This window comes from Schistocerca gregaria, chromosome 6, assembly GCF_023897955.1.
Source record: "Schistocerca gregaria isolate iqSchGreg1 chromosome 6, iqSchGreg1.2, whole genome shotgun sequence".
NCBI lineage: Eukaryota > Metazoa > Arthropoda > Insecta > Orthoptera > Acrididae > Schistocerca > Schistocerca gregaria.
The window spans coordinates 536,230,733-536,254,918 of record NC_064925.1 but is presented as its reverse complement, the minus strand read 5'-3'; the positions used below and the strand labels follow the sequence as shown (position 1 = coordinate 536,254,918).

General features: G+C 42.5%; 1 protein-coding gene across 1 annotated transcript in view; it reads left to right on the top strand.

The window, feature by feature from the left end:
- LOC126278445 (uncharacterized) overlaps nucleotides 1-24,186 on the top strand; it is a 1,166,048-nt gene that overhangs the window by 626,384 nt on the left and 515,478 nt on the right. The gene's annotated exons all lie outside the window — the stretch shown is intronic.

Below are 24,186 nucleotides of genomic sequence, written 5' to 3'. Positions count from 1 at the left end.
ACTCGTATATACACAGGTACACGGCACATACCTGTATCAGGCAAGCCATGTTTCATATGTAGACCCATAAACAAATGCACCTACACGTACTCTAGGAATTGATGTTTCCGCCAGTGGGCTTATTGCCTCAAGAACTAAATTCAAAATATTTCGATTACCTGACAGAGTTCCTCTTGTAAGAGGCGATTTGTAACTGTAAATATTGGAGTCTTCTTGTGCGTATTTGCGATTTAAGGGCTCATTGACACTCGTATATACACAGGTACACGGCACATACCTGTATCAGGCAAGCCATGTTTCATATGTAGACCCATAAACAAATGCACCTACACGTACTCTAGGAATTGATGTTTCCGCCAGTGGGCTTATTGCCTCAAGAACTAAATTCAAAATATTTCGATTACCTGACAGAGTTCCTCTTGTAAGAGGCGATCTGTAACTGTAAATATTGGAGTCTTCTTGTGCGTACACTTTACCTGTTAAAATCTCATTTGTTTGTAGAGTGTTGAGTAGTTTCGGAAAATATAAATTAACTTTTTCAGATCCCATTAGTACTAGCAGTAACGTCTACATCCATCCTGTCCGAGGCTAGTTCCCTCGTTGAAACCTGGTCGTCGATCCAGAGTTGGCTAACCAGGCCTTTCACAACTTCACCAGACACCCGTTAGCCGTCACCGGAGCAGTCACATTTCCCACTGTGTTTCACCCGTGTTGGCTATCCTCTACTTTGAGGCGTTGCCCGCCTCCACGACTTTGGAGACTCCTCTTCTAATATGGCTGTTGACCTCATATACTTGCAGTGAGGTATCTCCACGAGCACCACTGTGAATTTGAGGAAGACCTTGTGATGGCATTTCTCGATACAGAAAAGGCGTTTGGCAGCGTGGTGGAATAACTGACAACCAGCAGCCTGGAGGAGACGTCGTGTGGAAGTCTGCGTTGTGTAAAAGTGGAAAAGTGAAAGGGCGGATTGGATGCAGCAAACAGGTGGTGTGAAACAGGGCAATGCACTGTCACGTCACCTCTTCATTGTGGTTTTGGATGAAATAACAACTAAGGTGGCAAGGTCAGATAATGACTAAGGTGGCAGAAAAAAACCTCGAGAAGACAAGATGAAAGCAGTGGTATTCGCGCATGACTTTATGATCTGGAGAAACAGGGAGGAGAATGTGAATTTTAAAATTTTCTCGGTGAATTGACTGTTCAAACAAATTTTGGGCTTGCAGCCGATCGTCGTTCAATACATCGCACGATATTATAACTGGGCATCGGCCACCCATTTTCAGGTGAGCCGTCGCAGACTGGCGAAAACGTTCTCCGTTCCGCAGTATATACCGTACTGTAACTACTCTGCGCATGCGTCGAAAACTTGATAGTTGAAACACACTGCCCGCCGGCAGCGCTCTCGCTGGTGGAATAGCGGAACTCAGTCGCCCTCTGTGTTGCTGTTTGCCACGGCAGTCGACGCACTCTGTCGTCTTCGATTTGAGCAAATCGTGCAGATGATGGAATTCCATGCACTGTCCAGCTGGTGGCCGCTGTCACAGTTAACAGATTTTCCGCCAGTCGTATTTCTACGGATTCTTTAATAATGGAGTCCCAGGAAGACGTTGCTGTGGACAAAATCATTGTTTTCTCATACTCCATTGGATGTCCAGTAGAAATACATTGTTCAGCAATAGCGGACTTGCTTGGCTACAAAAGGAGGGTGTAACGTTAATGTTCAGTGCGGCGTTCTTTCACGGTTCGTGTAGTTTGACATATGTAAGCCATACCACATTGGCATAGTCTCTTGTAAATTCCGGCCTTTCGTAGTAATAGATTGTTCTTAACTAATCCCACAAGGTCCGCAATCTGCACGAACAGTTCGACAACGTTTGTTGCAGCATGGACCATCAGCTCGGAGACCATGGCTGCGGTTACCAAAAATGGTTCAAATGGCTCTGAGCACTATGGGACTTAACATCGATGGTTATCAGTCCCCACGAACTTAGAACTACTTAAACCTAACTAACTTAAGGACATCACACAATACCCAGCCATCACGAGGCAGAGAAAATCCCTGACCCCGCCGGGAATCGAACCCGGGAACCCGGGCGTGGGAAGTGAGAACGCTACCGCACGACCACGAGATGCGGACAGCTGCGATTATCCTCGACGCTGCATCACAGACAGAAGCGCTTGCGATGGTGTGCTCAACGACGAACCTGTGTGCACGAATGGCAAAACGTCATTTTTTGCCGATGAAACCAGGTTCTGTTTACAGCATCATGATGATCGCATCCGTGTTTGGCGACATCGCGGTGAACGCACATGGGAAGCGTATATTCGTCATGGCCATATTGGCGTATCACCCGGCGTGATGGTATGGGATACCATTGGTTACACGTCTCGGTCACCTCTTGTTCGCATTGACGGCACTTGGAACAGTGGACGTTAGTTTTCAGATTATTACGACCCCTGACTCTACCCTTCATTCGATCCCTGCGAAACCATAATTTCAGCAGGATAATGCACGACCGCATGTTGCACGTCTTGTACGGGCATTTATGGATACAGAAAATGTTGGACTGCTGCCCTGGCCAGCACATTCTCCAGATCTCTCACCAGTTGAAAACGTCTGGTCAATGGTGGCCGAGCAACTGGTTCGTCACAACACGCCAGTCACTACTCTTGATGAACTGTGGTGTCGTGTTGAAGCTGCATGGGCAGCTGTACCTGTACACGCCATCCAAGCTCTGTTTGACTCAATGCCCAGGCGTATCAAGGCCGTTATTACGGCCAGAGATGGTTGTTCTGGGTACTGATTTCTCAGGAGCTGTGCACCCAAATTGCGTGAATATGTAATGACATATCCGTTGTAGCATAATTTATTTGTCCAATGAATACCCGTTTATCATCTGCACTTCTTCTTGGTGTAGCAATTTTAATGGCCAGTAGTGTACTTTTATACAGATTCAGAATGTTTGACAGGATGATTGGTTACAACTATGAGATCATGATGATGTGAAAGAACTTAATATTCTGAAATACATAGCTGATAGAAATAGACTTGACAATCAAAATGCAGTGAGATTATACAAAAGGAAATTAAAAGGAAAGAGAAACACTGATAACTTTGAAATTACCTTGAAAAAAAATGTGAAACCTAACCCAAATTATGCAGTCCAGTCTAAGGTGTCTGACAAAACGAAACAGGTTTTTAAAAGAATAAATATAATTGTATAATTTCAGGAAGGTAATAGGTTAAGTACAACATTACATTCGACAAGCACCCATATTTGGTGAATATAGGGTTTACAAAGCAAGTTGTCAGCAAAGTAATAAAAATCTAAAATCTGAAGACAGGCAGTAAGACACAAATCGCATGCATTCGAGTTGTTTTGTTGCTGGTACTAAAAATGATTCATGGTAGTTGGGCTGCCAAATATAATTGTTCAACGTATTATATCTATGCATATTTTCATATGTTGTAGGTCTGAACAAAATGTCAGTTCGTTTTTATCATAATACTTCCTAGCATCATGTGACACTGCACTAGGATCACGTGACTGTTCTATTGCATGTCATTACACAAATATATGCATATTTTTATATGAGGTGGTTTTCACCAAATGATTTGTTTCTTTGTCTGTATCATGTGAATTATATCATGTGACATTAGAATAGTATCATGTGACTATCATATTACATGGCATTGTACTGGAAAGAGGGAGAAAGAAAGCAAAGAAATAAAGGGGAAAGCATTTTCAAGAAAAATATTGTTATACAAACGCATCTTTCTTTATTGTATTTTTTATTGTAATTTGAGTGCATGTGTACGTCCCTGTGAGTGCACTATAGTGTAAACACAGTTTGTAACTTCTTCTTTGACCTATGATCTTTCATTTTGGCCTGCAGCTTCTCTCATCAACTCTGCTAGCTCTTGTTGTGCCTGAGCAGTGATGCTGTGTACATACTGCTGTTTTGAATGTTGTTTTCTGCTTTGTTAAGCCTGTATTATGACGTTAAGTATCAATTTCAAGTCAGCAGAGGCATATATCTTTTTTTGTTAAATAGCATGTATGCCATGTAAAATTTTCGCAATAGATATTTTTCGTACGTACACTTAATTTATCTGACTAATAATTCCCACGAAAATGTTTTTGTGCTAGCACTGTGAAGATGGCTCATGATCGAAATCGGTACTGATTAAAAGTATTGTAACACGTCATAGTTTATATCATTATTAGGAAGAACACACTAAACGTAAATCGCTGTAGTTTGTAAAAGTGTACCCCAAGTCTTTTCAATTACTTACTCATTTTCTTACACGCTACAGAGCCAGGTCAGTGGACCGTTCTAGAGTTAATGTAACCGTTGACCTGACATGCAACGCATCTCATTTATCCGCTAATGTATTCTGCACAGTGGAACAAAGGCTGCTGACCTTCAGAGACGGTGCACTTCCAAATAGTTGTGGAGCTAGCCAGCCTTTGTTTTCTCTGTGTTTGTGGATATATAACTCCTTTGTATAAGAACGGTAACCCCATAATTACAGACCAATGTCGTCAACATCAATTTTCTGCAGAATATTTGAACATATTCTCAGTTCGAATATAATAAATTCCCAAGAGACAGAAAAGTTTCTGTGCATAAATCAGCATGGTTTTAGAAAGCACCACTCGTCAGAAACTGAGTTTGCCCTATTCTTACCGACGTCTTACGATCTGTAGATGAAGGACAACAGAGAGGTTCCGAAGTCCAAGATTTTCAGAAAGCGACTGAAACGGTGGCCCACTGCAAACTATTAATGAAGGTATGAGCATATGGAATAGGTTCCCAAATATGTGTGTGGCCCGAAGACTTCTTAAGTGGTAGAACGCACCACATTTTCCTTGACAGAATGTGTTCGTGAGAGACAAGGACGTCGTCAGGAGCTCCCCCGGGAAGCATGTTTTAACCACTGTTATTTTCTGTATACATAAATGATCTGGCGGACAGGGTGTGCAGTAATTTCAAGCTGTTTGCTGACAGTATCGTGGTGTACGGGTAGCTGTTGTCTTTGAATGACTCTAGAAAGATACAAAATGACTTAGATTTAGTGTAATGAATGGCAGATAGCTGTAAATGAAGAAAAATGCAAGTTAATGTAGGTGAGTAGGAAAAAACCATTAATGTTAGAATACAGCAATAGTAGAGTGCTGCCTGACACAGTCAGCTCGATTAAGTATCTAAACATAATGTTACAAAGCGGTATGAAGTGGAACGAGGCTGGAAGGATTGTAGTAGGAAGGGCGAATGGTCTACTTCGGTTTGTTGAGAGAATTTGAGGAAAGTGTGGTCGTTCTGTAAAGGACACCACGTATAGGACACTAGTGCGTCAGAATCTTGAGTACTACTAGCGTATTTGGGATCCACAGCAGATCAGATTTAAGAAAGGGATCGGAGCAGATCGAAGCCGGGCTGCCAGATTTGTTACCAGTAGGATCCAAAAACACGCTTCTATTACGGAGTGTTTTGGGAACACAAATAGTAATCCGTGGCAGGAAGGTCACATTCTCTCCGATGAACGCTACTGAGAAACTTACGAGGACCGGCATTCGAAGATCATGCAGAACTATTCTACGAACACGATAAGAGAAGTTAGCGCTCGTACGAAGGCATATAGAGAGTCTTATTTCTGTCTCTCCATTAACGAGTGGAACAGGAAAGTAAGTGACTAGCAGTGGTACGCACATTTCTGTGGCCTGCAGAACATGAATGTAGATGTAGATACAACTGTGTATGCTACTGTCAAACACAGCCGTTTGTGGTAAGTTTGTGGTAAGTGTAGTGCTACTACATCCGATCAACGTAGCAGCGCTTTATTTAACAGTACCTATGGAATTCATACCATCTGCGCCATTCATTTCAAATATGTGTCCACCAGGTGTGAAAGCTGACAAATACAGTTGAGTGGATGACCAGTAAGATGATGTGTGCAGATGACATAATTCGTTAGTAATTACACACATCAAAAACAGCTTTACATCACCTCGGTTCCGAGAGTTCCGGAATCTGTACAGAAAACTGGAATAGAGATCAACATAAACATCACTTACGCCCTTTTAACTGCTCATGAAAACCACACATTGCATGTTGTACCAGCATACAGCGCTACCTTCAGATGTGGTGGTGCACATTGCTATACACGCTAGTACCTCTAATACCCAGTAGCACGTCCTATTCCACTAATGCATGCCTACGTTCATCGTGGCACACTATTCACAAGTTCATCAAGGCAATGTTGGTCCAGATTGTCTAACTCCTCAACGGCGATTCGGTGTAGATCCCACAGAGTGGTTGGTGGGTCACGTTGTCCATAAACAGCCTCTTTCAATGTATGATAGGCATGTTCGATAGGGTTCATGTCTGGAGAGCATGTTGGCCACTCTAGTCGAGCGATGTCGTTATCCTGAAGAAAGTCATTCATCAGACGTATACGATGGGAGCGCAAATTGTGATGTAAGAAGACTAATGCCTCGTCAATATGCTGCCTCGCTCGGAGGACGGTATTCACGTATCTTACAGCCGTTACGACGCCTTCCGTACCCGCCAGTGGCGTGCGTCGGTCCCATATAATGCCACCCCAAAACAGCAGGGTACCTGCATCTTGCTGCACTTGCTGGACAGTGTGTCTAAGGCGTTCAGCCTGAGCAGGTTGCCTCCAGACACATCTCCGACAATTGTCTCGTTGAAGGCATATGCGAAACTCATTGGTGAAGAGAAAGTGATGCCAATACTGAGCGGTCTATTCGGCATGTTGTTGGGCTCATCTGTACTGCGCTGCATGGTGTCGTGGTTGAAAAGATGGACCTCGCCATGGACGTCAGAAGTGAAGTTGCGTATCATGCAGCCTATTGCGCACCGTTTGAGTCGTAACACAACGTCCTGTTGCTGTACGAAAAGCATTATTCAACATGGTGGCGTTTTGTCAGAGTTCCTCATGCATGGTTGTTTATATCTTTGGGCGGGTTTAGTGACATCACTGAATGGTCAAAGGTACTGTGTCTGTGATTCAGTATCCACAGTCGACGTCTGTCTTCAGGAGTTCTGGGAACGGGGGTGATGCAAAACTTTTTTTGATGTGTTTATTACAACTGGTACTCTCTTTTATATAAATGACGAAGACTCCTGTTTTTCTATGCACACAGGTGACACGAGGAGAGGGCCCTCTTAAGAGGAACGTGAATCCAATGATTCCCTTCATAGTGACCTATAGAATAACATAATGTCAGTAGTGAGTTAGTTCATGCAATAATAGCCCATGATGTAAACGCAGTTATATCTTGCCGAAAGAATATTGTGTAAACTGGTGGAGCAAACAGCTGGCACTAGCCTCATCAGGGACCCAGGAGTCCTCTCGTCAACATGTCAGTAGAATGACTGTATGTGTGGTTCATAACAAGGATGAATTTGATAGTTAACTGCGTTATCCGAAACCACAATATTGTAAGCCAAAATAATTTCCGTCGACTAAGCATCCCTCTCCAGGATTCAGACATAAGATTTACATTTAGGTTACCGATACACCGTCCGGAACCGCGCGACTGCTACGGTCGCAGGTTCGAATCCTGCCTCGGGCATGGATGTGTGTGATGTCCTTAGGTTAGTTAGGTTTAAGTAGTTCTAAGTTCTAGGGGACTGATGACCACAGATGTTAAGTCCCATAGTGCTCAGAGCCATTTTTTTACCGATACACCTGAGGCAGGAAATTGGAAACCCCAGATACTCAGACTGAAAAACAGAGCCTGTTGCAGCACTGTCGTCAACCATCAGACTAGTCAGCTGATCCACTACCGAAATTTCGTATCGACCCTAGCTGCTGCCAAAATAATCACCACAAGAACTTGGTAATTTTACTATTACAGATGCTATGAAAAAATGAGCAAACAGATTTATTGAACTATAGAGATATAATGAGAAAATAACTTATGCAAGGAACTGAAGTTATGCAGGCTACTAAGTAGAGTAAGGGAGTAGAGGCAATAATGGGCTGAATGTCTTACACGCATACTGAAAAGCTGGCTCTCTTCGAAAAGGGACAGGTACCAACCTGCTATCAGGAGAGCACATGTAGGATCCAGAAAACTATGGGAACTGGAACACATAATACCAGAAAGAAGTTAGTTGTAATGATGGTGGTGATGGTTATGATGGTGGTGGTAGTGATGACGCTAGTAATGGTAACCATATTGATCATGGAGTTGATTCTGGTAATAGTGAAAACTGTGATGGTGTTGATGGTGGTAATTGTGATAATGGTGATTTTGGTGATTATGGTGTTGTAAGGGAGATGGTGGTGAAGAAATTGGTAATAGTTACTTTAAGTGTGTTTGTTGTATCTGTCTTGCTGAAATTTTCAGTCAGATTTAATATTTAATTGTTAGTTGAAATCTGCTAGTCACCATAGACATGTTATATTTCTGCTTTTTTTGTGAAAAATATGGCTGTGGTGCAGATACAAGCTGAGCTGAATGTGGTTCTTGGGAATCTGTATCATCATAAATGCACATCACGAAAAGTAACTGAAACGGAATCAGACATGTCCTGCGAATTTGGGAGCTCTAAGAAACCCTAATGGAGTTTCTCTCCAGACTTTTAAGCTCTGGTAAGGTGATAAAAGTGATACTGTCGAATCGGCCAGCGCTGTGTGAACTGAAAAGTAATATCCGAACTGAATTCCACGTATAAAAAAAAACCAGAGTACTCTGTGGTTATCTCTTCTGTAGATGCTAGAGTAATAGTGCTGGAGGAAGGCCATTTCAGGATGGCCTCTTGCACTGTCACATAACCGTTGAGACAAATTTTTCTGCTTCTGCCGCTGGTGCAATCGCAGCTAATGTTACATGTAGCTGCAGTTGGTGTCTGTGTGGAAACTGATAGATACCATATTTTATATGTGCAATTTTTCTTTCACAGTGCTATGAATTTTATTTATTTCTTTATTTGTTTTAATGTGCGGCGAGTGAGTGCCATGGCAACTGAGTTTTGTTGGTTCTTGTACTCTTATGACGCAATAAAGTCTTTCCCCTTACGCACTGTCCCTTCGTGAAATTTTTAACTAAGTGAGTGAGAAACTTTTAAAGTTTAACGCCTTTTACCTGTATAGGGGATAGCCCCATGCCTGTCGGATTATTCTCTTGTTGTCATGTTAACTTCGTATTTTTCGATTAAATTGCAGGAGGGATCTTTATTTGTTTCTGTGGGCTTCAGCCTCAAGACTGGTTTAAGACAGTTCCCCATACTACTTCTCCCCATGCAAGCTTCTTAATCTCCGAATAGCTACTGCAGCTTACATCATTCTGAATCTTCTTCATGAATTTATCTCTTGGTCGCCTTCTACGATATGTACCCAGCTTCCACCCTCTCCCCACGATTCCATTTGTTGTGGTTGGCGGGAGAGCCAACACCGTTTTAGTAAAGGAGGCCGAAATGCACGCGTTTTAGCTCACGCAGGCTGGCGTGAGGTCTGGAACATGACAAGGGAATTAGAAATGAGAAAAGCGGACGTAGCTGATGGAATACTTAACTTTAATCTATTAATTACGAACGTCGCTCTTGACATTACATGATTCACACTATCAATAGTAACTGATAAGGCGCCTTGCTAGATCGTAGCAAATAACGTAGCTGAAGGCAATGCTAACTATCGTCTCGCCAAATGAGAGCGTAGAAGTCAGTGAACCATCGCTAGCAAAGTCGGCTGTACAACTGGGGCGAGTTCTCGGAAGTCTCTCTTAGACCTGCCGTCTGGCGGCGCTCGGTCTGAAATCACTGACATTGGCGACACGCTGGTCCGACGTATACTACCGGACCGCAGGCCGATTTAAAGGCTACCACCTAGCAAGTGTGGTGTCTGGCGGTGACACCACACCATTCAATACTTCATTCGTGATATCTTGAAGTCTGAGAATGTGTACTATCAAACTATCTCTTCATCTAGTCAAAAAAATGGCTCTCAGCACTATGGGACTTAATATCTGAGGTCATCAGTCCCTTAGACTTAGATCTACTTAAACCTAACTAACCTAAGTACATCACACACATCCATGCCCGAGGCAGGATTCGAACCTGCGACCGTAGCAGCAGTGCGGTTCCGGACTGAAGCGCCTAGAATCGCCTTCATCTAGTCAACTTGTGCCACAAATTTCTTTTCTCGACGATTCTATTCAGTACCTTATCATCAGTTACGTGATTTTCCCTTCTAATTTTCAGTATTCTTCTGTAGCACCACATTTCCAAATCTCTTCTTCTCTAAACCGTTTGTCGTCCATGTTTCATCTCCATGCGTGGCTACACTCCATGCACATTCTTTCAGTAAAGACGTCCTTCTTCAGATACGCTTTTCTGGACATTGGCAGTCTACGTTTTATATCTTCCCTGGTTCGACAATTACCAGTTATTTTGCTGCCCAAATAGCCCAATTCATCCCCTCCATTACTGTCTCGTTTCCTAATATACTTCTCTCAGCATCACCTGATTCAGTTCAACTAAATTCCATTATTCTTGTTTTCCTTTTGTAGATGTTCATCTTATATCTTCCTTTTAGGCAGGATTATGGTTGGTGAAATGAATAAATGTCCACATCAGAACCTGAAAACTATTCAGAAATTAAACCGTCTACATAATTTTTGCATATTACCGTCTGAGCAAGGACAGGTTTATTCTCGGGTTCGATTGAGAATACACTAAGTCCAGCTCGCCATATTGCTGTTCACAGTTATGTTTAAAAGTCTCATTAGTAGATAACTTGTCGAAGTCCACTAACCTTTGCTGAAATTTCACAAGTCCCTAAATACGAAGCTGGATTCTAAAGTTAAGGTTCCAGATGTATACGGAGTTTTTCCAAGTCTCCGCTGCTCAGTCATGTCCATGAACAAGACTGTCGAAAACTTGTGTGTATTCCCCAACTTTGGTAAACATTCTAAAAGTCACTGGACTCGTCTCTCCACAGATTTTAAACACATTAATCGTGACTGACACGCTGTTCATCAACGCACACGTCTTCGCTAACCCACCTCTCACAGCGAACAGGCACAGACCAGAATAGCCTGCCCACAACATTACAAATTGGCATATAGTAGGGGAGATCTTAGTACTTGGTACATTTTCAAACTTTCGCCTCTAGCCAGCCCTATAATAGAAGTAAAATATATTTTCTTACTTCATTTCAGAATATGGCCTTCCCTTTTTATATGATGCTGTCTTTTTCGCAATTGCAGAAATTACTCTGGAAAATGATGGTTTCTCTAAATGTGAAAACATTTCGAAAGTACAACATACTCATGTACCTAGGAGCTAATATTAGATCGAATTTTAAAAGAGTTGCAATCGACGAAGTCCTGTCAGTGCTGATTATATAGTTTATCTGTTATGTTTACAGCGATCCAGCAGACATCTTATGTCTAGGCAGGTCTCAGACGAACCGGACTGCGAATTAATATAAAAAAGAGTAAAGGGAATCGATGGACTTAGGTTAATAATAGAGTGATTCTAACGGCCACCGTATTCAGACAGCCCTTCAATAATAGCCTAAATTTTATGCTACCGAAATACGGTTGGTATATGGTAATAGCAGATTTTGACTTTAATCTGACCAGTTTCATATTCTAAAGGTGGTAAAAACAAACAGTCTTGGATTGTAATACTTTTTCAGGGACTGTCAGCAACGAGAGAGGAATAAGCGACATTAGTACCATTATAGGAACAATAGCAACCAACAGCAAAATACGTCGTCACGAAATCTGCAAGAGTATTTGTGTTTCGCCGAACTGATGGTCACTAACAACATATTGAAAAAGTGAACTGAAACCATTCAGTTCAAATCCGACAACATGCAGGATAATTATGATTAAAGTTGCAACCATTGTAAGCAATAATGTAAATAAATACGCACAAATAAAGATATCAAGGACCCATCTTGGTTTAACCGTATCATTTCGAGAATATTCCGTAAACAGATTGCTGCACTTCCCCTACAAAAGGGACTTCAGAGAAACTTTTTTGTGTGCCATCAGTTTTCTGTTTGGTCTGACGCCCCCTATCACGAATTGCCCTTTCATCTCAGAGTAGCACTTGCTTGCCATGTCCTGATTTATTTCTTGCATATGAAACGTCCCCTTAAAACAGTTATACACTACTGTGCTTAAACTGACACACAATATTTTTTTAGCGCAACGCAATCTGACTTTCAGTAATTCCTACAAGAGAATGGCCCTCACTAACATTAACCTATACGTTTCACAAATCACTTGCCTCACAAAAATCTTCGTTACTCAAGATACTGCAATACAGCGAACGCCACTACTGCCAGCTAAATAAAAGATTCAAACTACGGAAGGCTCTATCTACTGATAGACAAAGTCAGCAAATGAAAGATTTTAATAGAGAACAAACAATGTATTTACCTTAACAGTCATAATATATATATATCAGTTCATGACATCCAGTCTTACAAATTTCAAAACTCCGCCATCTCTCTCCCCAAATCCACCACTGCTGGCGGCTCACCTCCAACTGCGCAACGCTACGCGCTGTTAGCATCCAGCTGCCGCTGCACAAAACTACAGTGGCAGACAACAAAGCAAACCAGCCACAGACTGCACACGGCACAGCCAGTGATTTTCATACAGAGCGCGACGTGGCGGCGGCGTTACCAATAAAAAAACCTAAACAGCCTACTTGCATATATAGTACAATCTTTGTCTTCTTCTTCTACAGTTTGCATGCTCTGAAGCTCCATCTAGTGCTTTGAAAGTTATCCCCTGATAACTTAACACGAGTTCCTTCTTCCAGTCAGTGTTTTCCATATATTCCTTTCTTCACGGATTCTGTGGAGAACTTCCTCATTCCTTACCCTATCGGCCCATCTAATTTTTACCATCCTTCTCTAGCACCACTTCTGAAACACTTAGATTCTATTCTTTTCTGGGTTCCCACAGACCACGATTCAATACTATACAATGATGTGCTCAAAACGTACGTTCTCTAAATTTCTTCCCCAAATTGATAACGACATTTGATGTTAGTAAACTTCTTTTGAGCAAGAAAGTCCTTTAGTGCCTGTGATAGTCTGCTTTTTATATCCTTCTTTCTTCGTCCGTCATGTTTTATCTTGCTTCCAAGGTACAACAGGACAATTGTTCCACTTCATCTAACTGACAGTCACCAGATTTAATGTTATGTTTACCGCTAATCTCATTGTTTCTTTGTATTTTCCTTGTATCAGTGCGTTATGTTGTGGAGCTCCCAGTAGGCTTACAAAGGAAGTATGGACAAACTCTGACCATTTCCATAACTGGATTTTATAAGATACTATTCTGCAAAAAATGTGGTATTCAAAACCCAGTCGTATTCATACTACCTACTAATAAATTCAGCAATGCGGTAGAAAGAGTTGTCAGGCAGAACCAATCTCAAATTTTTTTTAATTATTATTTATTGCTCATCTTCAGTTCACAAGGACAATGAAATATTTTTGTGGCTGCATATATTTCTTTCTGTGCTGGATATATTTCTCGCTGTGCACGAGTAAAGTTAAGTTACGGAAAGCGAAGGCTATTCATGGATTACTTTTTGATTGCCACTATAATTATAAAATTGTGTCAAATACTTCACGACAAACTTCGCAAGAGCGTAAGAGTATTGTGAGGCTGATGTATAGTACACGTAACTTCTTAATCAGTTGTCTATGTGAGTAAATGATGAGAAGCAATTACCACCTTTATGACATATTTCTGAACAATAACTTCTTTTTATTTACTTACACAATTGACCCAGAAAATTACTTCATGTAAAATTATATATGAATCTAAAGTAAGCTAATTTTCTGTACCTTTCACTCCCAAAATCAGTAATTACACACGGAGAAAAGGTTGCTAACTCACGTACTTGAGAATATCTTTGGTATCTGACTTTTAGTTCTGGTTCTGAGGAATATAAATGTCTTGCAACTTTAAATAATCAGTTTTCGGTATTTGCTTTTCTCCGTGCCTTATTTTTATTGATGATGGTATATCTTCTCTTGTGCAGAATTGACTGAACTGAGGTTTATTTTTCTAAGTTGAGAGATAAACCATTTGCCTAGAACCAATCAACAATACTTCTGAACACGTTATTTATTGTTCTTTCTGTTGTAGTAGCTGCGCTGGTTTTGATAATGATGCCTTCATCATCCGCAGAGAGCACTATCCGTTCTTTATCGGTGGGGTTGGTAAGATCGAAGATCATTTGTATACAGTAAAAACAGGAATGATGCTCAGAACAGAACCCTGCAGAACGGGAGAAACAAAATCACCCTTAGAGCTTCCTAACATGACACTTTGCTTCCTATCAATTAAAGACGAAGTGTATCACATACTCGTGCCTCTAAATCCATAAATTTTAAGTTCCCATAAAATAATGTGATTTGCAGGGTCGAGTGCAGCCAGGTTATGCGAGCCGCAGTCAAGGTCGGTCGTGAATGTTAAGTCACTGAATACACTATTGGCCATTACAATTGCTACACTATGAAGATGACGTACTACAGACGCGAAATTCAACCGACAGGAAGAAGATGCTGTAATATGCAAATTATTAGCTTTCAAGAGCATTCACACAAGGTTGGCGCCGGTGGCGACACCCACAACGTGCTGACATGAGGGAAGTTTCATACCGATTTCTCATACACAAACAGCAGTTAACTGGCGTTGCCTGGTGAAACGTTGTTGTGATGCCTAGTGTAAGGAAGAGAAATGCGTACCATCACGTTTCCGACTTTGATAAAGGTCGGATTGTAGCCTATCGCGATTGCGGTTTATAGTATCGCGACATTGCTGCTCGCGTTGTTCGAGATCCAATCACTGTTAGCAGAATATGGAATCGGTGGGTTCAGGAGGGTAATACGGAACGTCGTGATGGATCCCAATGGCCTCGAATCACTAGCAGTCGAGATGAGAGGCATCTTATCCCCATGGCTGTAACGGATCGTGGAGGCACGCCTCGGTCCCTGAGTCAACAGATAGGGATGTTTGCAAGACAACAACCATATGCACGAACAGGTCGACGACGTATGCAGCAGCATGGACTATCAGCTCGGAGACCATGGCTGCTGTTACCCTTGACGCTGCATCACAGACAGGAGCGCGTGCGATGGTGTACGAAACGACGAACCTCGGTGCAACAATGGCAAAACGTCATTTTTGGGATGAATCCAGGTTCTCTTTACAGCAATGCGCGTCACATTGGAAGCGTGTATTCGTCATCGCCGTACTTGGCGTATCACCCGGCGTGATGGTATGGGGTGCCATTGGTAACACGGCTCAGTCACCTCTTGTTCGCATTGACGGCACTTTGAACAGTGGCCGTTACATTTCAGATGTGTTACGACCCGTGACTGTACCCTTCATTCGATCCCTACGAAACCCTACATTTCAGTAGGATAATGCACGACCGCATTTTGCAGGTCCTGTACAGGCCTTTCTGGATATATAAAATGTTCGACTGCTGCCCTGGCCAGCACATTCTCCAGATCTCTCACCAACTGAAAACTTCTGGTCAATAGCAGACGAGCAACTAGTTCGGTACCATACGCCAGTCACTACTGTTGACGAACTGTGGTATCGTGTTGAAGCTGCATGGGCAGCTGTACCTGTACACACCATCCAAGCTCTGTTTGACTCAACGCCCAGGCGTATCAAGGCCGTTACTAGGGCCAGAGGTGGTTCTTCTGGGTACTGATGTCTCAGGATCTGTTCACCCAAATTACGTGAAAATGTAATCACAAGTCAGTTCTAGTATAATATATTTGTCCAATGAATAGCCGTTGATCATCTGCATTTCTTCTTGGAGTAGCAATTTTAATGGCCAGTAGTGTATTGTTATAAGTGTGAAATAATAGCTGGCTTGCTCGGTGGAAAGGCCCTTCTTTGAACTGCAGGATGTGTCGCAAATTGAGTACAACTTCAAAATTAGAGAAATACTGGCACGTATAGGGAAGTACAATGCTCTGTTCGCGAACGGAATAGAAGAGCGTAATTATTTACCCCCTGCCACACAGCGTGTCGTCGCTTGTGGAGTACAGACATACGGGACGTGGAACAGCAGGTGGTACGTGACATGGCTGGCGCGGAGCATCGCGTTCGCCACCTCGGGGAGCCCCCGCGGCGCGCTGTTAGCGCCGCCTCAGACTGCGCAGCCAGTGTGCCGTGATGTGCTGCGCAGGGTAGCGGCCCCGCCAGGCGTCTGGACGTCGCGTGCCCCGGGCGATAAGCCGGGCGCGCCACCCGGCGTGGCTGGTAACGAGCAGGTAGCAGCAGTAGTAGCAGGTGGTAGCAGCCGGCAGGAGGCGACGCGCCCTCACCCACACCACGGCCGGCTCTCGACTTTTGCGCTCTCCACAGAAGTCTCTGCGCTCTTCTGCACCTACCTATTTCTGTAAATACATTTTTTGGTGAGAATGTGGTGGTTAATCCACCCTAATCAGCCAATAGCTGTTGAGGGCAGGGCCACGTAAGTGCCATTCACAGTTCACAACAACAATTTTACTAAATTTTCTTTGGGCAAATAAACTTTTATCCTTTGTTATTGCTGTGGTCTTCAGTCCTGAGACTGGTTTGATGCAGCTCTCCATGCTACTCTATCCTGTGCAAGCTTATTCATCTACTGCAACCTACATCCTTCTTAATCTGCTTAGTGTATTCATCTCTTGGTCTCCCTCTACGATTTTTACTCTCCACGCTGACCTCCAATGCTAAATTTGTGATCCCTTGATGCTTCAGAACATGTCCTACCAACCGATCCCTTCTTCTAGTTAAGTTGTGCCACAAACTTTTCCCCAATCCTATTCAGTACCTCCTCATTAGTTACGTGATCTATCCACCTAATCTTCAACATTCTTCTGTAGCACCACATGTCGAAAGCTTCTATTCTCTTCTCGTCCATACTATTTATCGTCCATGTTTAACTTCCATGGCTACACTCTATACAAATATTTTCAGAAACGACTTCCTGACACTTGATTCTATACTCAATGTTAACAAATTTCTCTTCTTCAGAAACGCTTTCCTTGCCATTGCCAGTCTACATTTTATATCCTCTCTATTTTGACCATCAGCAGTTATTTTGCTCCCCAAATGGCAAAACTCCTTTACTACTGTAAGTGTCTCATTTCCTAATCTAATTCCCTCAGCATCACCCGACGTAATTCGACTACATTCTATTATCCTCGTTTTGCTTTTGTTGATGTTCATCTTATATCCTCGTTTCAAGACACTGTCCATTCCGTTCAACTACTCTTCCAAGTCCTTTGCTGTTACTGACAGAATTACAATGTCATCGGCGAACCTCAACGTTTTCATTTCTTCCCCCTGGATTTTAATACGTACTCCAAATTTTTCTTTTTTTTTTCCTTTACTGCTTGCTCAATATACAGATTGAATGACATCGGAGAGAGGCTACAACCCTGTCTCACTCCCTTCCCAACCACTGCTTCCCTTTCATGTCCCTCGACTCTTATAACTGCCATCTGGTTTCTGTACAAATTGTAAATAGCCTTTCGCTCACTGTATTTTACCCCTGCCACCTTTAGATTTTGAAAGAGAGTATTCCAGCCAACATTGTCAAAAGCTTTCTCTAAGTCTGCAAATGCTAGAAACGTAGGTTTGCCTTTCCTTAATCTCTCTACTAAGACAAGTCGTAGGGCCAGTATTGCCTCACGTATTCCAATATTTCTACGGAATCCAAACTGATCTTCCCCTACGTCGGCTTCTACTAGTTTTTCCATTCGTCTGTAAAGAATTCGTGTTAGTATTTTGCAGCTGTGACTTATTAAACTGATAGCTCGGTAATTTTCACGTCTATCAACACCTGCTTTCTTTGGGATTGGAATTATTATATTCTTCTTGAAGTCTGATCCTTATAATTCAAAATCCTTAACAAGCATGGGCAACCGCCCTATTCAAACAACAACATTAATCTTTAACCAACAATTAAGTGACTTGCAAGTTAATTAGATTCTATACACAGTAAAGGTCCCAAGAGGAGACTACAATAATGAGATAAAGTTTAATCAATAATGGATATCACAATTTTTAACACAAAATGTCAGATTTATAAAGGACTTCGCAATATGACGTTGCCACGTCCCTATCAGTAAGACATTGCCCCGATCTGGCCATAGACTTTACATCGCTTTCTCCTTTCTCTTCTCGTTGTCAGTCCGGTGTTTTCACTTGCAGAGCTCTCTAAATTCGGTATGTTGTATATCCATTCTTACTGAATGTCAGGCCAGAAAAAAAAGAAGAGAAATAGGAAAGAGATGTAAAGTTTACGGCCTTTCTACCGTCTGCGGGAAATATTTCTTAAAAAATTACAAGAAGAATGAAGAAGCATAATGCAGATGTCTTCTTCCTTCCATCGGCCAAGACAGCAGCTCTTCTGGAATCTGTGTAAGATAACCTGCTATTACGAAAGGTGATCATGGTTAAAGATATACAGGACAAATAATATGAACTGTACAGGAACTTTACATTGAACATCAATGATAAACCCATCTTTTGCAGCAAAAGAAAGCTGAAGTTTCTGAGCATTGTATTTCCTCTGCTGATTCCATGATAGGGGGAAATGAGGATACTGGCCACAGCCTCACATTGCTGGGATTCTGTGGAAATACAATCAGCAGACAAACAGCTCAGCCAAGATGAGGGTTTCCAACAAGTCATGCAGACACCTCTCTTTACGTCTGCGTTCTCAAAGGAAATACTGTTGTAAGTCTTCTCTATCTGGCATAGAAACATGTGCCGCCCATATAATCCACCATTTATTTCGTAAGCACTGTGGATTTATTGACTGAGCATAGGGCACAGTGTTTCATCTAAGACACTCCTGTTACAGTTATGACTTCCTTCTATGCTGTGCGGTCATTTAGTGAATACAGGAGCGAGAAACAGGTGAGGGTGCATGAATAGAGAATTCAGGTATTAATTTATTCTACATCTTATCAGATAGTAAAAATAGTACATAACTTTGTTGCTCTTTCTGCAGCATCAGTTGGTAACAGTAGATTTGAATGTTGAAACATATACAGACACAAAATATTTTTAGGTCTGTCACCCTTCTGTACAGTATCACTTCAGAAGGGAACCGAGCGCTGACCACTATGAAAGTCTGTATATGTTATTAAACTGGCAGACATACAAAGTAGGCTCAGGAGATGACTGTTCGAACTTCAGTAAACCCGCTTCTGGAAACCGGGGCAGCGCCCTCGTGTGGCTGTAGGAAATGTGGGCGAGCAACTGGCTGCGAGCGTGTTTGAAAGAGCTGCAGACCGGTTGGCTGCCGATACCGCAGTTACCAACAGTGTTATCTCTGACGCACGAGCATTTACTTCGCAGCATTGTGTAAAGTTTTCACAAATCTTGCAAGCGACTCAACTTGAGATTGGCTGTAATGTCGTTAGATGGAATTTTGGAACAGCTGTTACTAACATCCTGTATTCACACCCGAAACATAATGGAATACAAAGTATATATTAAAAAACATAAAAAATTCCCCTGACGCCTTCCTGCGAGGCAGCCTCCATTCCTCCCTTATTACATGTTTAAGCGACGACCAAATGTGGCTTGAATTCAAAGAAATAGTATTGAAAGAATTTCGTAGTTTTATAACAAGTAAATTAAAAAGAGACGAAACAGATGCTTCTTGGATAGGATACTGTTGCAGAAGAAACTGAAATTGTAGTGGACTTCAGTGCGAGATGCTTTTAATAGTTCCCATATCGTAGTCCTGTCTCGAAATCCGACAGAAAGGGATATTCTGGTTGTATGTAAAGTATACCAGCAACAAGACACAACGAATACCTTCGCAGCGTGGTGGTAATGCTAACGTTACCGACGAAAGCTTCATTAAAGCAGAGGTCCTATACAATGTTTCCCTAAATTCATTTAGCAAATGATATGCAGGAAACATTCCGCAATTAGATCACAAACAGCTGCCAACGTGAGTATTGAGAAAGAAGGTACCGTCGACGTAGGAAACAATTTAAGTCACTTAATAAAAGCCAGTCTTGAGGTGAAGATGGTAAACCAATTAGATTCTCTTTCGAAGATAATAAGAGAGCTCAATTTTTAGCAACCATATACAATCGCTTGCTAGACAAATGCTTGAAAAGTTGTATAGATCACACCAATATACAAGAAAGGAGATAGAAGTACTCCGCTGGATTATCATCTCACATCATTGCTAGCGATCAGTAATAGAATTCTAGAAAGTATGCTGTTTTCCAGTATCACGCAATACTTCGAAGAAACGTGTCTGGCTGAATATAACCAGCATAGTTTCAAAAAGAAACATTCCAGTGAGACATCTATTCATACGCACTGATGAGTACTATTGGGAGTAGATCTCAAGCTGACACCATCTTTCTAGATCTACAGAAGGCTTTTCACACCGTTCCTTACAAGGGACTTCCAATCAAATTGCGTACGTATGGAGTATAGCCTACGTTGCGTGACTGCATTCAAGATTTTGTGTGAAGAAGCTCACAGTTCATCGTAACTGGCAGGAAGCCATCAAGTGAAAGCTAAGTAGCATCTTGGTTTACGCAAGGAAGTGTTATAGGGCCTCTGCTGGTCTTAATCTATATAAACGATTCAAGAAGCCATATGAGCAATCCTCTTGCATTGTTTGCAAATGATATCGTCGTTTACAGTCCGATAAGATCCAAATCATTTACAAATTATTTGGACAAGATATATAAGTGGTACGTAAGGCCTCTGTTCCATCTAAAGAATAAAAACTGTGGGTTCCTCCACATGAGTACTAAAATGTTTCGTTAAATTTCAGTTACTCGACAAATAAAACGAAGTTATGGACAGTCCAGTACACTGAAGTGAGTACCTAGAAATTACGGTTTTAAACCACTTCAATGGACACCATCGTATAAAAAATTCGGGCCCAGCTCTCGGTAGATACATAACTCCAGAGCGGCAAATTAAATGTTTATCATTTCCTGTGTTTTCCTCGTAGTGTTTTTCTTAATCCTTGTTTCTCTGTTAAGAGGATTAAGCTCGCGTTTCGGAGTGTAAATATAGACTGTCTGTTTTCGGAAAAATGAGCTACATTGCTCATTAAGTCATCAGCCTTCATTCGTGCCACATCAGGGGGTAGAATGTTGCGTATGTACCTTTCTGTCAGCTTTTATAGTGTACTTCTTCAGTTATTCTTCCCAGGTAGGATGCGTGCATAGTGTGTGCTGACGCGGGAGGAGCTGGCTGCATTTTGCGAACAGCTGGATGAGCTTTTGGCTACGGTCATTCACCTTCAGGGTGCTGCCTCGGTGTGTAACGGAGGAGGAGAATCTGGCGCGTTGCATGGGACAAACCAGGTTCGCTGGTTTCGCTCACGGGCTCTGCTGCCGAGGCACTTCCTAGTGTACTTGAATCTATGGATCCGCTCTCACAACAAGTTGAGCGGCGGGTGGCAAAGGCTTCGCTTCGCTCGAGGCGGAGGGCCAACGTGGATACTGGCCGTATGGTCACGCCTACACACCCTGGCGTGAGCAGTTGGCCGTACCTTCAGCAGAGCTCCAGCAAGCACACAAGGGTAACACCTTAGGCACGTTATGGAGCCGCTTAGGATGATAGAGTTCAGTGCTGGAAAGAATGTCAACTTGCACTCGATTTGACTATCAGGGGGCTTCATCCGATACTTGGAGGCGGTCTTGCCGGTGGCTATCAAGCGTGCAGGGTGCATCATGTTGTAGCTCACGTCGGCACCAACGACGCCTATCGTATGGGTTCTGCGGCCATCCTCAATTCACACAGCACTCTGGCGGTGTCGATGAAGGCTGCTGGCCCCGCGCGCGGGCTGCTAGCAGAGCGAGCAATCTATAGCACTGTTCCCAGAGCTGATCGGGGTGCTTTGCCTTGGAGTCGAGTGGAAGATCACAACCAAATGCTTCATCCGCTTTGTGACAGTCTTGGCCGCAGATCTCTAGAACTACACCGTCGGGTGGGGATTTATAGGACTTTACTTGGTGGGTCAGGAGTGTAGTACACAAAGGAAGCAGCCACTCGGGTAGCAGAGTACTCATTGACTGCATGTGACGGTTTTTTTTTTTAGGATAGGAGGTATTTTGAAAGGGAAGCCGGGGTGGCCGAGCGGTTCTAGGCGCTACGGTCGCAGGGGCGAATCCTGCCTCGGGCATGGGTGTGTGTGATGTCCTTAGGTTAGTTAGGTTTAAGTAGTTCTAAGTTCTAAGGGACTAATGACCTCAGAAGTTAAGTCCCATAGTGCTCAGAGCCATTTTTTTATCGTTACAAAGTTCCCGAATTTACTGCCCTGTAGGAAAGTTCACGTACTAATTTTATTCTCGTTACCGAGGTCTGGTTAAGACCCCAAGTGGAAAGCTCTGATACATTTAGTGAGTCATGTAACGTATATCGGAAATACAGATTGGAGCCATAGAATTGGGAGTGTTGATTGTCGTTGACAAAAGTATTGTGACTGCTGAGGTGTATGTCAAGTGTGACAATGAAGTTATCTGGTCACGTAAAACTGATCCAGATGAAACCAAGTTATTTTTTGGATGCTTCTACCGGCCAACCGATTTCACTGTAACAGTTATAAAGCCATTCAAAGGATGTCTACAGTTAGCAGTGCGTAGAATCCAGGCCATGTAATACTAGTTGGAGAAGACTTTAATCTTCAGTATATAAACTAGGATGCCTATGGATCCATTGCAGGACAGACAGTCGTACGAAGACCTTTTGAATACGTTTTGTGCAAATTGTCTTGAGCAGCCAGTTTGGGAGCCCACATGCAATGGAAATATTTTAGACCTTGTAGCTACAAATAGGCCTGACCTTATCGACAGCGTCAGTAGAGATATCGATATTGATGACGATGATATCATTATAGCAACTGGGGTTACGAAGGTTAATGAATCAGTCTAGAAGGATAGGACAGCGTTCCTCCTAGAAAGAGCAGATAAGCAGTTGTTGGTATCTCACTTCGACTGTGAACTGTCATAATTTAGTTTCAGTAAAATGAACGTAGAGGAATTATGGGTAAAGTTTAGATTGTAAATTGTAATCTGGAGAATTGCGTGCCTGGTAAGTGAATTAAGGACAGGAAAGACCCACCATAGTTTATGAACGAAATTCTGAAAATACTGGGATAGTACATCCTGTTGCACTCTCGGCTCAAAAGAAAACGTGCAAATAAAGACAGGCAAAGGTTAGTAGAAGTTCTTGCGTCTATGAAAGATCTATGCGTGAACGTACAACTACTGCTACTGTCATGCTTTAGCAAAAGATGTGGCAGAGGACCCCAGAAAATTCTGGTCCTTTCCGGGTCTAAGGCTTCTATCCAGCCACCTGTTGACCAGTCAAGTAAGGCAGTTGAAGACAGCAAAACGAAAGCCGAAGTTCTCAGTTCACGTTTAAGAAATCGTTCACTCAGGAAAATCTCACAAAGATACCGCCCTTTGACTATCCAACAGACTCCCCTAAGGGTGACATAGTAATAATCATCCCCGGCGTAGAGAAACAAGAGGAATAGCGGAAGACAAATAATTCACAGCTCTAGCTGAAATCCCAGTTTGGTTTCACAAAGAGTACTCTACAGCACTGGCCCCTTACCTAGCTTACATTTATCGCGAATCTCTCGCTCAGCGCTATGTCTCAAACGACTAGAGAAAAGCGCAGGTGACTCCTGTATATAAGAGGGGCAGAAGAATGAGTCCGCAAAATTACAGACCAATATCCTCAAAGTCGGTTTGCCACAGAATCCTTGAACATATTCTCAGTTCAAATATAATAAATTTTCTTGAGACTAAGAAACTGATGTTTTAGAAAGCACCACTCGCGCGAAACTCAGCTTGCCTTTTTCTCACATGACAGACAGAGAACTATGCATGAAACGAAACCGGCTGAGTCCGTATTTCTAGATTTCCGGAAAGCACTTGAAACGGAACCACACTACAGACAGTTAACGGAAGTACTAGCTTATTGATTAGTATGCTATATACGTTAGTTGCTCGAAGATAATTAAGTGATAGAACCCAGTATGTTGTCCTCGTCGGAGAGCGTTCATCAGAGACAAGGGTACCGTCATGAGCGGCACACGGAAGTGTTACTTCCTTAATATATAAATTTCCTGCTGGACAGTGTGGGCAGGAGCAGT